This window comes from Pinus tabuliformis, chromosome X, assembly GCF_031772625.1.
Source record: "Pinus tabuliformis cultivar Carrire ecotype Pingquan chromosome X, CPIR1, whole genome shotgun sequence".
In the NCBI taxonomy this organism is placed as follows: Eukaryota; Viridiplantae; Streptophyta; class Pinopsida; order Pinales; family Pinaceae; genus Pinus; species Pinus tabuliformis.
Window position 1 is genome coordinate 515,596,912 of NC_142308.1, and position 12,531 is coordinate 515,609,442.

Below are 12,531 nucleotides of genomic sequence, written 5' to 3' on the forward strand. Positions count from 1 at the left end.
ATTTAAGAAAGAGACCACAATTAGTTGCAAACGGGCCAGGGTATCAGATAGATGGTATTGAGAGAACCATGTTAATGACCCATGGTATTGTATGTATGAATCCTATATAAAGGATAAAGACTCCCCATTGAGGAATATCGAGTCTTATTTTGTAATCGAGCTCTACTCTACTGGAGGTTGCCCCCTTGAACATGCAAGTGAACATTGCTTTCATCTCTGAATAATCAAATACTTGTTTTTCTCATTTTGTTATGTGTTATGGGTTGTATTTCTTCGCATATTTGGTATTCTGGAATTTCTTGCAGGTCAAGAGCGTAACACCTTCAATTTTTAGTGCATGTGGGAGAACACTAGGTCCTGATAAAGAATGGTGTTCTCAAAGAACGTTGTTGATACCAGAGTTACAGAAATGGAAGCAATAGGCACTCTCTCTACAAGAGGGAATGATCTCGCTAAAGGCACATAAAAAGATGATGGATTCACTCAGGGAGAAATGGTTAAAGGAAAAGTGGGAGAGAGAATGGGAAGAGAGGAGACATAAGGAAGCTATGAAGAAGAAGGACGAACATCTGCAGCTGTTACAGTGGCAGGTTCTAGATCTAACAAATGATAAGACAAAGCTTCATGATCTTGCCTTGAACCTGCTAGGATGCAGGAGGCCTTCCCCATTATATCCATTGTTACTTTGGCAACGTTATTATTTGTTTTAGTTAAAATAAGTCTTTGAAAACAAACCTTATTTGGGTTCTTCTACCCGTACTTTTCTCGAAATTTTTTGTACTTGTAATTTTGATGAATAGAGCATACTTCATGAGTTTTTTTTGCATAACATAATGTGTGAATATGTTAGTACAAAGATGGTGGCAAGTGTTTTCTCCTATATGGGGGATTTTTAGTTGCAGGCCTTCCTTTCTTTTATGAGAAACTAAATTGAATGGCATCTGGCCATGAAATCAGCTGAGACCAACGAAGAAAGGGCAACATTGTGGATCAGAGAAGAACTGGGAATGGTTTATGAACTGAGACATGAGTTTAAGTTTTCCCTGAGTACCTCAGGAATCAGGGAACAATCATCCATGTATAGAAAAAGGATTGTGGGGATTTACCTCAATTTGTATGCACAAATGAAAAGGTGAGCGCTAACAGGGTGCCTTAAGTGCACTGAGGCTTGTAGTGTTGGATTACAAGAAGGAGATCCTTTTGAGTTCAGGAATTTCATGGTTGCTGTTACACAAGTACCTGAATATGCTCGGGTGGTGCAGACATTGGGAGCATTCTAGATCAGACTTAGATTCAAATTTCCTCTGATTTGGTTACCAGTGGAAGAATACCAGTCGGATTACCACTTGTGCGACTATGAAGAAGAATCCTAGCCATGACAGCTGATGGCTACTCAGGGGTATAGGGCTCTTGGTGAAGACACTGTTGGTGCCTATAATTTTACAGACTTGCATTAGAGGTATAGCAGGAGAAGCTGAGGTTCTGCATGGGGACATGAAATTGCTTCAGTTGGGGGGAGATGTTGGGTGTAGTTTTTATACCTATTTCCTACACTTTCTTTCCCCAGTTTTGATCCTCTTTCCCTCCAGGCCAATGAAACTTCACATGTTAATCACCTTTTCCTTATTATAAACAACCTATTTCACCATCATGTTATTTTTCCATTTTTGTTGAATATAACGATGCAATATTCCTTTTTGTGGCTAACTAGGGTAAGCATTGGAGAAGTCTTTTGGATCCTCTCCTCTTTTTTAGGTGTTGCTTGCAAGAATGAGGTTATGGAGTGAAAAATCCATGCTGATCGGTCTCAAAGCAGAATGGAACATATTGTTGTTACACTTTGTATGTTGTTATAGATTGTTGTTACACTCTGTATGCTGTTACAAGTGTTGTTGTTACACCACATGCTGTTAAAGGTGACCGTTGTTACACCTCGGGTGTCGTTACAAGGATGTTGTTACCCAGTGATTGTTGTTACATCCCAAACCGTCATTTGACCATAGGATGTTGTTGCACCGTAGCTGGCAAAGTTGTGGGTACTATTGCATGCAACAATTATCATAAGTTATGAATTGTTTATTTAGAAAGTAATAGATCTAAGTGGTTGTGATCTTAACCAATGTATTTGAATAGAATTTGTATTTATGAAAATGTTATAATGATTTCTATTTTATGATCAGCATGAGAATCATGAGATTCTCACCACTGGTCTATTCCTAATTTTGGGTATGTAATAACTATAAGAGAAACTTAATCTCTCATGTACTGGGGCGACATAAAGAGCACTGTTATTTTGATCTTGTAACTTTTAATTATTTTTAATATCGAAGACACTACGATGATGCTATTACTGTTTCTCATTTGATTCTTTAACTAATCTAGTGTTCATTCCTGCGCCCTTGCTAGGGAGGAAGGGCCTTCCTCTTTAGCAGGGATTGCAACAGTAGAAGTAGTTGTATATTATTGTTTCTTTTATTGTTTATATGGTTTTCTGTTGTTGCTGTATAAATTGTAGAATATATCTGCTTCAGTTCCATAATTATGTTATGTTGTTACACTGATTTGATTAAGCAGTATGGTAGTTGACCAGCTGGTGTAGTTATTAGTTCAGTGTGTGGCGCGCCCTTGCTCTGGTAATCATGAAGTGTGATTTAATTTTTGTAGAGTGTTTTAATTTTTGCATGAATGATTTAATTTCTGCAATTGATTCAGCGACATTCTTTACTGTTTTATATTTTCATTCTTGGCTGTAGTGTATCGACACAGATAGTGCAAACTCCATTGAAACAACAAGACCTACCCTGGGTTGACAATTAAATGGTTGTAGTCTTGGTCAATTAGGATTGATTAAAACAACACTACACTAGGTGCCCCTATTGTAGCCTCAATTCATTAGTGCTCCATAATTAATAATTATTAAATCCTAGGTGCTCTTATCATAGTCTCAATGATTAGTGCTCCTTGCAAATTACTAAGGATTATGTTCCTATATCTACTTTGAGAATTACTTACCATAGTTCCTTTCTCCCAATATGAAGTAAAATAATGGCCATGGCTTATTTATTGGTGACATTATGGGTTGTGTTCAACTTTGAGTATGTTGGTTAAGTTGGGAAACTGTCTCGTTGGAAGTGGAAGGACATCTTGATGTCTGTTTTTATTTTCTCTTGTTTCTTTTTCTTTTTATCTTTCCACATCTTATAAAATTCTTGTTGATGTCGTGCTTTCTCCTCACAATTCCACATTTTTAAATTATTTATTTATTTTATTTATTTTATTTTATTATTTATTATTATTATTATTATTATTTTTATATCTAATGTTTGGTGATGTGCTATTGCGATCATATTTGTAAAAGAAGAGTTGGACCTACTAAATGGTTCACCTATAGTCAATCCTCCTTATGATATGTGGCATACCTCAAAAGCTCCGTAAATTTCTTCTCAAATTCCTACATAAACATCTGTCCTTACTTGAGGTTATGGAATTCATGGGTTTTATTCTAATAATAATCTTCACAAATATGTTTTTTCTTGAAACTAGAAGGAAGGCTTACTTACGAGATTGAATATGTTAGGTAAATCCATGAATCAATGTCGCAATTTTTGGCAAAATGGGAGAGTGGAAATGGCCTTTGCAATCCTTCTATTAAGAAATAATCTTGAATCAAGTTGTAAGTACTCAATCGAGGTTTCAAACCTTAACCAATGGCTTAAAATATTGGCCGAGGTAAAGCCTTAATCAAGATTCTAAAACCATGGTCAGTGGCTTAAGTCAAGATTAAGCTTTGATTAAGGATCATTAAAAGCCTCAATCAAGTTAATCTAAATTCTAGTTCAAGGGATTTAAATCAATTAAGGTAAAACCTCAACTAAGAGTTTGAAACCATGGTTAATGGCTTGAGTCAAAATATTATCTTGATTAAGGGTTTATGAAATCCTTTTATTGAGATAATAGAAACCCTTGATTGAGTGTTTAAAATACAAAACACCTTCCCATTTTTGCAAGTTTGAATGGGTTTGCATGTTCAAAGGGTTGAAATTTTTTCCTCTCTTCCATGGAAGGTGGCATACTTGGTGCTTGTAGATTCATCATTCAATCCTCTATCCAATGTCATATAATTTTCTCATTTTTAATTTCATACTAGATTTTAGATGTATTTTGTTCTAAAACTCATACAATTTTTTTCTCTAAACTAGTGAAAGTCACTAGAGAAAAAGAAGTACTAGTGCACCACTTTAATTATACAAGGTCATTTCCACTCTTTTCTTGACACTCGTGAGGTTTATTTTACTAGGTTGTGTTATATTCTTTCCATGACTAGCCCACGTAGTTAAACGGGGGGTTAGAGGGGGGGCGGAGCCTCCCCTTCATTACGCCGATTGCGTAGTGTGGGGGTCACAGGGGTTTGAGGGATGCAGGTAACCACCCTCTATGGGGTCTGGGGCAGCGCCCCAAAAAATTTTGTTTTCTGGACCCTATATTAGGTTGGGCAGACCTACCTATGGTTTTGTGCATGATTTTCGCACATGGTTTTGGACGCGATGGTTTTCGGTCCATGGTATTGGATGCTTCGGCATGTATAAATATGTATTGTAACATTGAAAGGAACATAATGAAAAATCAAGCTGGTAGTCCTGGTTTTGGGATCCAAGGGAAAATATTTGTGTATATGAGTTTTATGTGTTATGCTCTCGCATTGTTTATTTTTTGTGTTTTAGTATCGTATGCAGGTAATTTCTGTAAAGGGTTAAAACCTACATTTGGTATCACAGCTGTTTTGGCTTCAAGGGGACACCTTTGTTGCTGAGGGGTTTCGCTCGGGCCTATGGTAGACCCTGTTCAGTGGGAGATCTACGAGATTGATTTTGGTGGTGAAAGAAGATGGCGAGCAGTGGAAAGATAGAGATCGAGAAATTTAATGGTCAGAGTTTTGAGTTGTGGAAACTCAAGATGGAGGATCTGTTGGTGGATAAAGATCAGTGGATCATGGTAGATCCGGGTACTAAACCAACGGGAGTGTCCGATGAAGAATGGAAGAAGTTGGATCGGAAGGTAAAGAGCACAATACGACTATGTGTCTCAGATTCAGTATTGTTGAATGTATCAGGGGAAGCTACGACGAAGGTTTTGTGGAACAAGTTAGGGACTTTGTACCAATCTAAGTCTCTGGTGAATAAACTGTTCCTGAGGAAAAATTTGTATAACCTGAGGATGAAAGATAGAGACTCGGTGACAGAGCATCTAAACGCATTTAATACTGTGGTAAGTCAGTTATAATTTATCTGTTGATATTAAAATTTCAAATGAAGATAAGTGCATCAGTTTGTTGTGTTCTCTACCAGATTCGTGGGATAGTCTGGTTATTGCAATAGGTAGCAATACAACTTCCTTGCAGTTTGATGAAATAGTATTATCCTTGCCGACGGAGGAGATGAGATGGAAAAATATGGAGAGCTAGAATGGTGATGCCTTGTCTGTACGAGGACAGTCTAGAACAGAAACAAAAATAAGTCATCGAGTGGGAGATCTAAATCTCCAGGAAAACCTATAAAGGTGGTGTGTTGGAAATACGAAAAGGAAGGGCACTACAAAAGGGACTGTAAATCTAAACCTCCCGATAAAGGAAAGGGATCTGATGATGCTCCTTTTGTAGAGGTGAAAACCACCTCAGATGAAGGTGGGGATGTGTACTTGGCTTCTTGAAGTACACATGTAGATCATGAGGCATGGTTGATTGATTCAGGTGCATCCTTCACTTCACTCCCCATAGCGAGTGGTTCTGTGAGTATGAAAAATACAATGGTGGTGATGTCTTCTTAGGGGATGATACGAAGGCTAGAATCGTTGGTCACGGAAAAGTAAAATTGAAGTTGCAAGGTGGAAGGGTTAGAACACTTCCAGGTGTTCTGCATATTCCTGCATTGACCAGAAATCTGATTTCTGTAAGCAAGCTAGATGATGTAGGTGTAAAAATAGTGTTCGAGAAGGATACCTACAAGATGGTTCCGGGAACACTGGTATTGATAAGGGAAGTTTGGATTGGAACTCTGTACAAGCTGCAAGGTAGCACTGTTGTTGATGGGTGCAACAAATCTATGGTTCCTGAAAGTGGAGTAGAAAATCTAGTGGTCTCTGGAGAGAAGACCATGCCGTGGCATCAAAGGCTTGAACATATTGGAGAGAAGGGCCTTCGAATACTTCATGCTAAAGTTATGGTAGAAGGTATGAGTAATAGCTATCTGGATTTTAATTTCTATGAAAATTGTGTATATGGGAAGTAGAATCTGGTGAGTTTCCCCTCTGGTGGTAAGAGGGCAAAACAGATATTAGAACTTGTGCATAATGATGTGTTTGGACCTGTGAAGGTTCCATCACTGGGTAAGTCTGTGTACTATGTATCATTTATAGATGACTTCTCAAGGAATACATGGATATATTTCCTTAAGAAGAAATCTGAAGTCTTTGACAGGTTTAAAGAATTCAAGGGTCTAGTGGAAAACCAGACAGAGAAGAAGATAAAGGTGTTGAGGACAGATAACAGTGGAGAGTTTTTCAGTAAGGAATTTGAAGAATTATGTAAGAAGTGTGGTATAGCACGGTAGAAGATTACTCCATACACACCTGAGAAAAATGGAGTTGCAGAAAGAATGAACAAGATGTTGATGGAAAGGGCAAGAAGCATGCTCAGTGGTGTCGGGTTAGGATAGGAATTTTTGGCAGAGGAGGTGGAGACAACATGTTACCTGGTCAACAGATCACCTTCATCAGCGTTGGAGGATAAGACTCCATAGGAGGTATGGACTGGTAAGAAACCCTCTCTTTCACATCTGAGGGTATTTGGATGTGATGCATATGTACATGTTCCAAAGGAGAAACGAACCAAGTTGGATAGTAAATCTGAAAAGCGCATCTTTATTGGGTATAAGGATTGTTTAAAGGGTTATAAGCTTTGGAACCCAGTAACAAGGAAGGTTGTGTGTATAGCTGAGATGTGGTGTTCAGAGAGGTAAAAGATGTTATTAAACATGAAGTCCAACCAAAGGAACTTGAGAAGATAGAGTTTGAACTTAAGGAGGAAGAATCAGACTCTACAATAGATGAGGAATCAGAAGATGAAGAACCACAAATTCCCAGTGTGAAAAGATCAGTTCGAGAAAGAAGGCAGCCAGAAAGGTATAGTCCATCTGCTTTCTATTCAAATTTTCCTTATCTATTACTGACGATGATCCCAGAACTATGAAGGAAGCAGTAGATTCAGAGGATGGAAAACTCTGGAAAGAGGCCATGGTTGATGAAATGGAATCTTTGCACAAAAATGAGGCTTGGGATCTAGTGGAGTTGCTGGCTAGAAGGAAACCCATTGGCAGAAAATGGGTGTTCAAGAAGAAGATAAATGCAGAAGGAAAGGTGGAGAAATACAAATCTCGGTTAGTAGAAAAAGGTTATTCCCAGGTGCCGGGAATTGATTTTGGTGATATTTTTCCTCCTATTGTCAAGGTAACTTCTATTAGATTACTTTTATCTGTTGCTGCTGCTTTTGATTTTGAGGTAGAACAGATGGATGTGAAGACAACATTTCTTCACGGGGATCTTGAAGAGGAAATCTACATGAAGCAACCTGAAGGCTTTGCGATGAAGGGTAAGAGCGATCTAGTATGCAAGTTAAAGAAGTCTCCATATGGGTTAAAACAGTCACCAAGGATGTGGTGTCAGAAATTTGATACATTTATGTGGGGACTTGGCTTCACCAGAAGCAAAGCAGATCACTGTGTGTATTTTAAATTAATTGGTGACTGTGTTTTTTTTCTGGTCTTGTATGTGGATGATATGTTGCTGGTTGGAAATGAAAAAGAAATTATCCAGGATTTGAAGACCCAATTGTCCTCCAAATTCGACATGAAAGATCTTGGTGCTGCAAACTATATTTTAGACATGGAAATTAAAAGATATCGGACAAAGAGGAAGCTATGATTAAACCAGAGGAAGTATGTCAAAACAATGCTGCAGAGGTTTAATATGTAGGATAGTAAACCGGTGAAGGTTCCTATTCCGGTAGGTGTGAAGTTATCTGTTGAACAATGTCCCAAGACACAAGAAGAGGAAGAGGACATGTCCCATGTTCCATATGAAAGTGCAATCGGTAGCCTGATGTATGCAATGGTCTGTACTAGACCAGACATTGCACATGTAGTGGGAGTATTGAGCAGGTTTATGTCAAAACCAGGGAAGGAGCACTAGACAGAAGTGAAGCGAGTTTTCAGGTATTTGCGTGGCACTAGTGATTATGGTTTGTGCTACCAAGGAATACCAGGATTGGACAGAGTGTTGGATATTTGTGGCTTTGTTGATGCAGACTGGGCTAGAGATCTGGATCAAAGAATCTACAAGTGGGTATGTGTTTAACCTATTTGGAGGTGTAGTCACTTGGATGAGTAAGAAACAATATGTAGTGGCACTATCAACTACAAAGGCAGAATACATGGCAGCCACTCATGCAAGCAAGGAAGAAATTTGGTTGCAGAGATTGTGTTCAAGTATGGGGTTAGTATAGGGAGCTATAAGGATAGACTGTGATAGCCAAAGTGTAATTTTCTTGGCAAAGAACCCTACATATCATTCAAAGACAAAGCACATTGATGTTCAGTATCACTTTGTAAGGGATATGATAGAAGACAAAAAGGTGTTGCTGGTAAAGGTGGACACTTTGAAGAATACTACAGATGCATTGACAAAATATGTGAGCTCTAAGAAGTTCCCTTGGTGTAGAGAAATAATGGGTGTTGCAGGGTTGGATAAATTACTAAGCTCTCTTGTGGCCCCCTGTGGAAAGAAAACAACAAGTGGGAGAATGTTGGGTTGTGTTATATTCTTTCCACGACTAGCCCACGTAGTTAACCGGGGGGTTAAAGGGGGGCAGAGCCCCATCTTCATTGCACAGATTACGTACCGGGGGGGTCACAGGGGCTTTGAGGGGTGCAGGTAACCCCCCTCTATGGGGTCCGGGGCAGAGCCCCGATTTTTTTTTTTTTTTGACCCTATATTAGGTTGGGTGGACCTACCTATGTTTTGTGCATGATTTTCGCACATGGTTTTGTACATGATGGTTTTCAGTCCATGGTATTAGATGCTTTGACATGTATAAATATGTATTGTAACATTGAAAGGAACATAATGAAAAATCAAGCTGGTAGTCCCGGTTTTGGGATCCAGGGGAAAATCTCTGTATATATGTGTTTTATGTGCTATGCTCTCGTATTGTTTATTTTCTGTGTTTTAGAATTCGTATGCAGGTAATTTTTGTACAGGGTTAAAACCTACTTATTGTCAAAGGATTATCGAATGATTCTAGATATTCCACTAGGTTTTCACACCTCTCAACCCCATTATCAAAGGTTCCCTAGATATGTTGATGCATAATAATTTGCACATATTATTTAATTACTTGGTCATTGATAATAATTAATTATGCAAAATGTTAGCTTTGCAATTGTCATCAATACATTTAAATTATCAAGATAATATTGACTTACGTTGTTGATGGATCCCACATTGTAGGAAGCTTTACATGTAGCGTCCTGATATTTTACATGTAGCTAGTTGAAATGTGGCTTAGTGAACTGCAAATAAGTGAATAACGAGCATGCAAGCATTTGTTCTATAATTTGAACTTGCATTCTCATTATACTACAATTATTGAGATGTGAGAATAATCAATATTTTCCCTTGCTTCATGGATGTCTCCCTTTCAAGGGCTTAACCATATAATATCCAATTTCATTTGTGAGATTTCTATATATTTGTTCCTATAACCATGCTAAACTTCAAACATGATATCAAATCCTTTTAGCATAGGCTCTAATTTTTAACTCAATAATGTGAGCATCACCATCTCCATCAATAATCTTATGGTTGGATTTTTCATCATGAATCTTGAGTAGGTCAATTATTTTTAAGTATATGAATTCATGTTTGAGTAGTTAAAAAACTATTTATATTTTTTTACTTTTTGTTACATTAATAAAAATTTAAGATGAAATTGGCCTCATAATTATTTAAAGGTTTAGTGGCCACCTTCTTGATTTTGAACCAAAAACAACAAGTGGAATGACACTAATCAAAAACCCAGAGATGACTCACACCCTTGCATACATCTATAAATGGATCCCTCATCTGAGAGATCTAGAGGCTGGAATTTGGAAATTTGTAAGGAAGTGCTGATAGTTTGTATTTGAGAAAGAGCATTGTATTGTTGGGTGATCTTGCTTTTCATGAGGTGAAGAGGGCTTTGATGCTGGGAGGATGATGCTGGATCAGACAGCTGGGTTGTAATTCTCCCTTCTATTTTAATAAATTTCTTTGAGTTTTCCTCCATACAATTGTGTATTTGTGAATGTTGTTATTTGTGAATGCCATTGTATGTTCATTGTATTTCTGATTCTGCAATGCTTATGATATAATAGATCAAGATGCTTTGATGGTGTTTTGTTACTTTGTTTCTACAAGTATTCTCTAAGCGGGATAAGTAGGAGAGGAGGTGCAAGCTTTGTCAAGGGGGAGAGAGATCAAGCAAGGAGTTAAGCGGAAGATCCAGGTTGGTTCCTTTGCCTCTCTCTTATCTGTTATACATAGAGGAAATCACAAATTTCTTTAAACTGTTTGTTTCTAGGGTAGCTGCCAATCCTAGAGGGCTAGTCGATCGAAAAGACACTAGTTTTCCCAGAAACAAAATGGCGACTCCACTGGGGAGCGAATAGATGTTTGTTTGTTATTGTTGTTTGTTTTATAAACTATAGACGGAGCCTGAAGTTAGCCAGATAGCCTTCGAACTGCTCTTGCTCTGTAATTGCATAGTAGATGAATGCTGCTTCAATCAATCTCCAGTTTAGTTTATGAATTGAACATTTGACTTACAAACATTCTAGATGCCCTTTTGGTAGCTTAGTAACCTCTCAAGATCATACCTCTGTACTTTGCTTTTGACTGTCTATCATAGCTTATCTTAACTTACTGAAATTAGCTGCAAATTTCAGCCAAAACCCATCTCAGTTGCGCTCCCTGGCCCATCGCACTGTCTGTCACTGTCTACCAATATGCTTCGCACCTCCCGAGCCTGAAAACTACAATGCATCCAAGTTTCTGTGAAGCCTAGGTGCGATGGCTGACTGAGCCTATTTCCCTTCTTGAAATTTGGTGGTTTTGTCCTTGTTTCCAGCTCTATTTAGTTGTTTGGCTGCTTATGAACAGTACCTCATTACTGAAGCCTCCTTGCATCAGATAAAGTAGCCTCCAATGATTAGGATTAGCAGATATTTGATGTATTTGTCTATCATTTACGATCCTTTGTCGAAAAGTTGCTTAAATCAATCTGTCATTTTGGTACAAAAAGTGTCGTAACTATTGTTTTGTGTCAAAAAGAGAAGTGTTGTTGAGTCTTCCTTCCTTGGATAGCCAATTGAACTTTTTGTCATGTACTTTATTTGATTTGTTGATATTTGAAGTGTCGAAAGTATTTTCTATTCGAAATCGAAAAGCGTCGTTTAGTCTTCCTTTCTATTTTGAAAAGGAAATTGTCGAAATGTCGTTTTTAGTAAAAATATTTCAGATCTTTGCTCTACTTAGTTTTCCTTTTTTGGAATTTTTCACATTAAGGGGAATGAAAAACAAATACAGGCATTTGCATTTGCATTTAGACTGTGTGCGAAAAATGATTTAGGAAAAGTGCATTTATTGCATGCTCTTTGCTCTTGGTTTGAAAGAATCGTAATTTTCTTTCCTTAGTAGCTAGGATTTTCATTGCTCAAAATAAACAACGATTGTTTATCATCGTACACTTCATATTTAGGAATTTTAAATCTACATCACACGGTGAAGCATTGAAAGGCAAACTTTTAAACAAGATCAACTCTAAAATAAATTTCAATGAACTTAACAACACTTTGGAACCTAATGCAACACATCTAGAGGTCTAGGCTAGAGACGTGTTTCAGCATCGTAAAATCTAGTAACTATCATTTTCATTGAAGGTTGGGTGAGTCCTCCTCCTTGATACAACAGGTGCTAGCACGGACTTGTGGTCCCCGTACCGTCGCGTATATATTGGGAGACCACAATAGGCTTATATCCTTTATCCATAGGAAGCCGTGTCTGCCGCCCTATCGATCGCGATGCACTAAACACAACATTCGGGAAGATTGACTGCCGTACATAAGTCCTTGGTAATTTCTCTTTAATTTATCACCAAGGTGTATCTTGCAGTTTTGCGATTGGTTTGGTAATCCCTCGGTCTAGATCTCCAGAGTAGTCACTTTTGTTCCTTTTCAACTCTTTAAAAGAAAAGGTCCATCTGAGCACTTGTCACTTCAGGCTCATTAAAATTCGAAGGAGACTAGTGTCATCTTTAGCTTTTACTTGAATCTTAAAAATTGAGAAAGCAAAGTTGGGTCAAAGCATCATTAAAATTTATTAAATTTGGAATAACATCCCTATTCCTTCATTGGTCTTAAGTCGAGATAATGGAGTCCACCAATC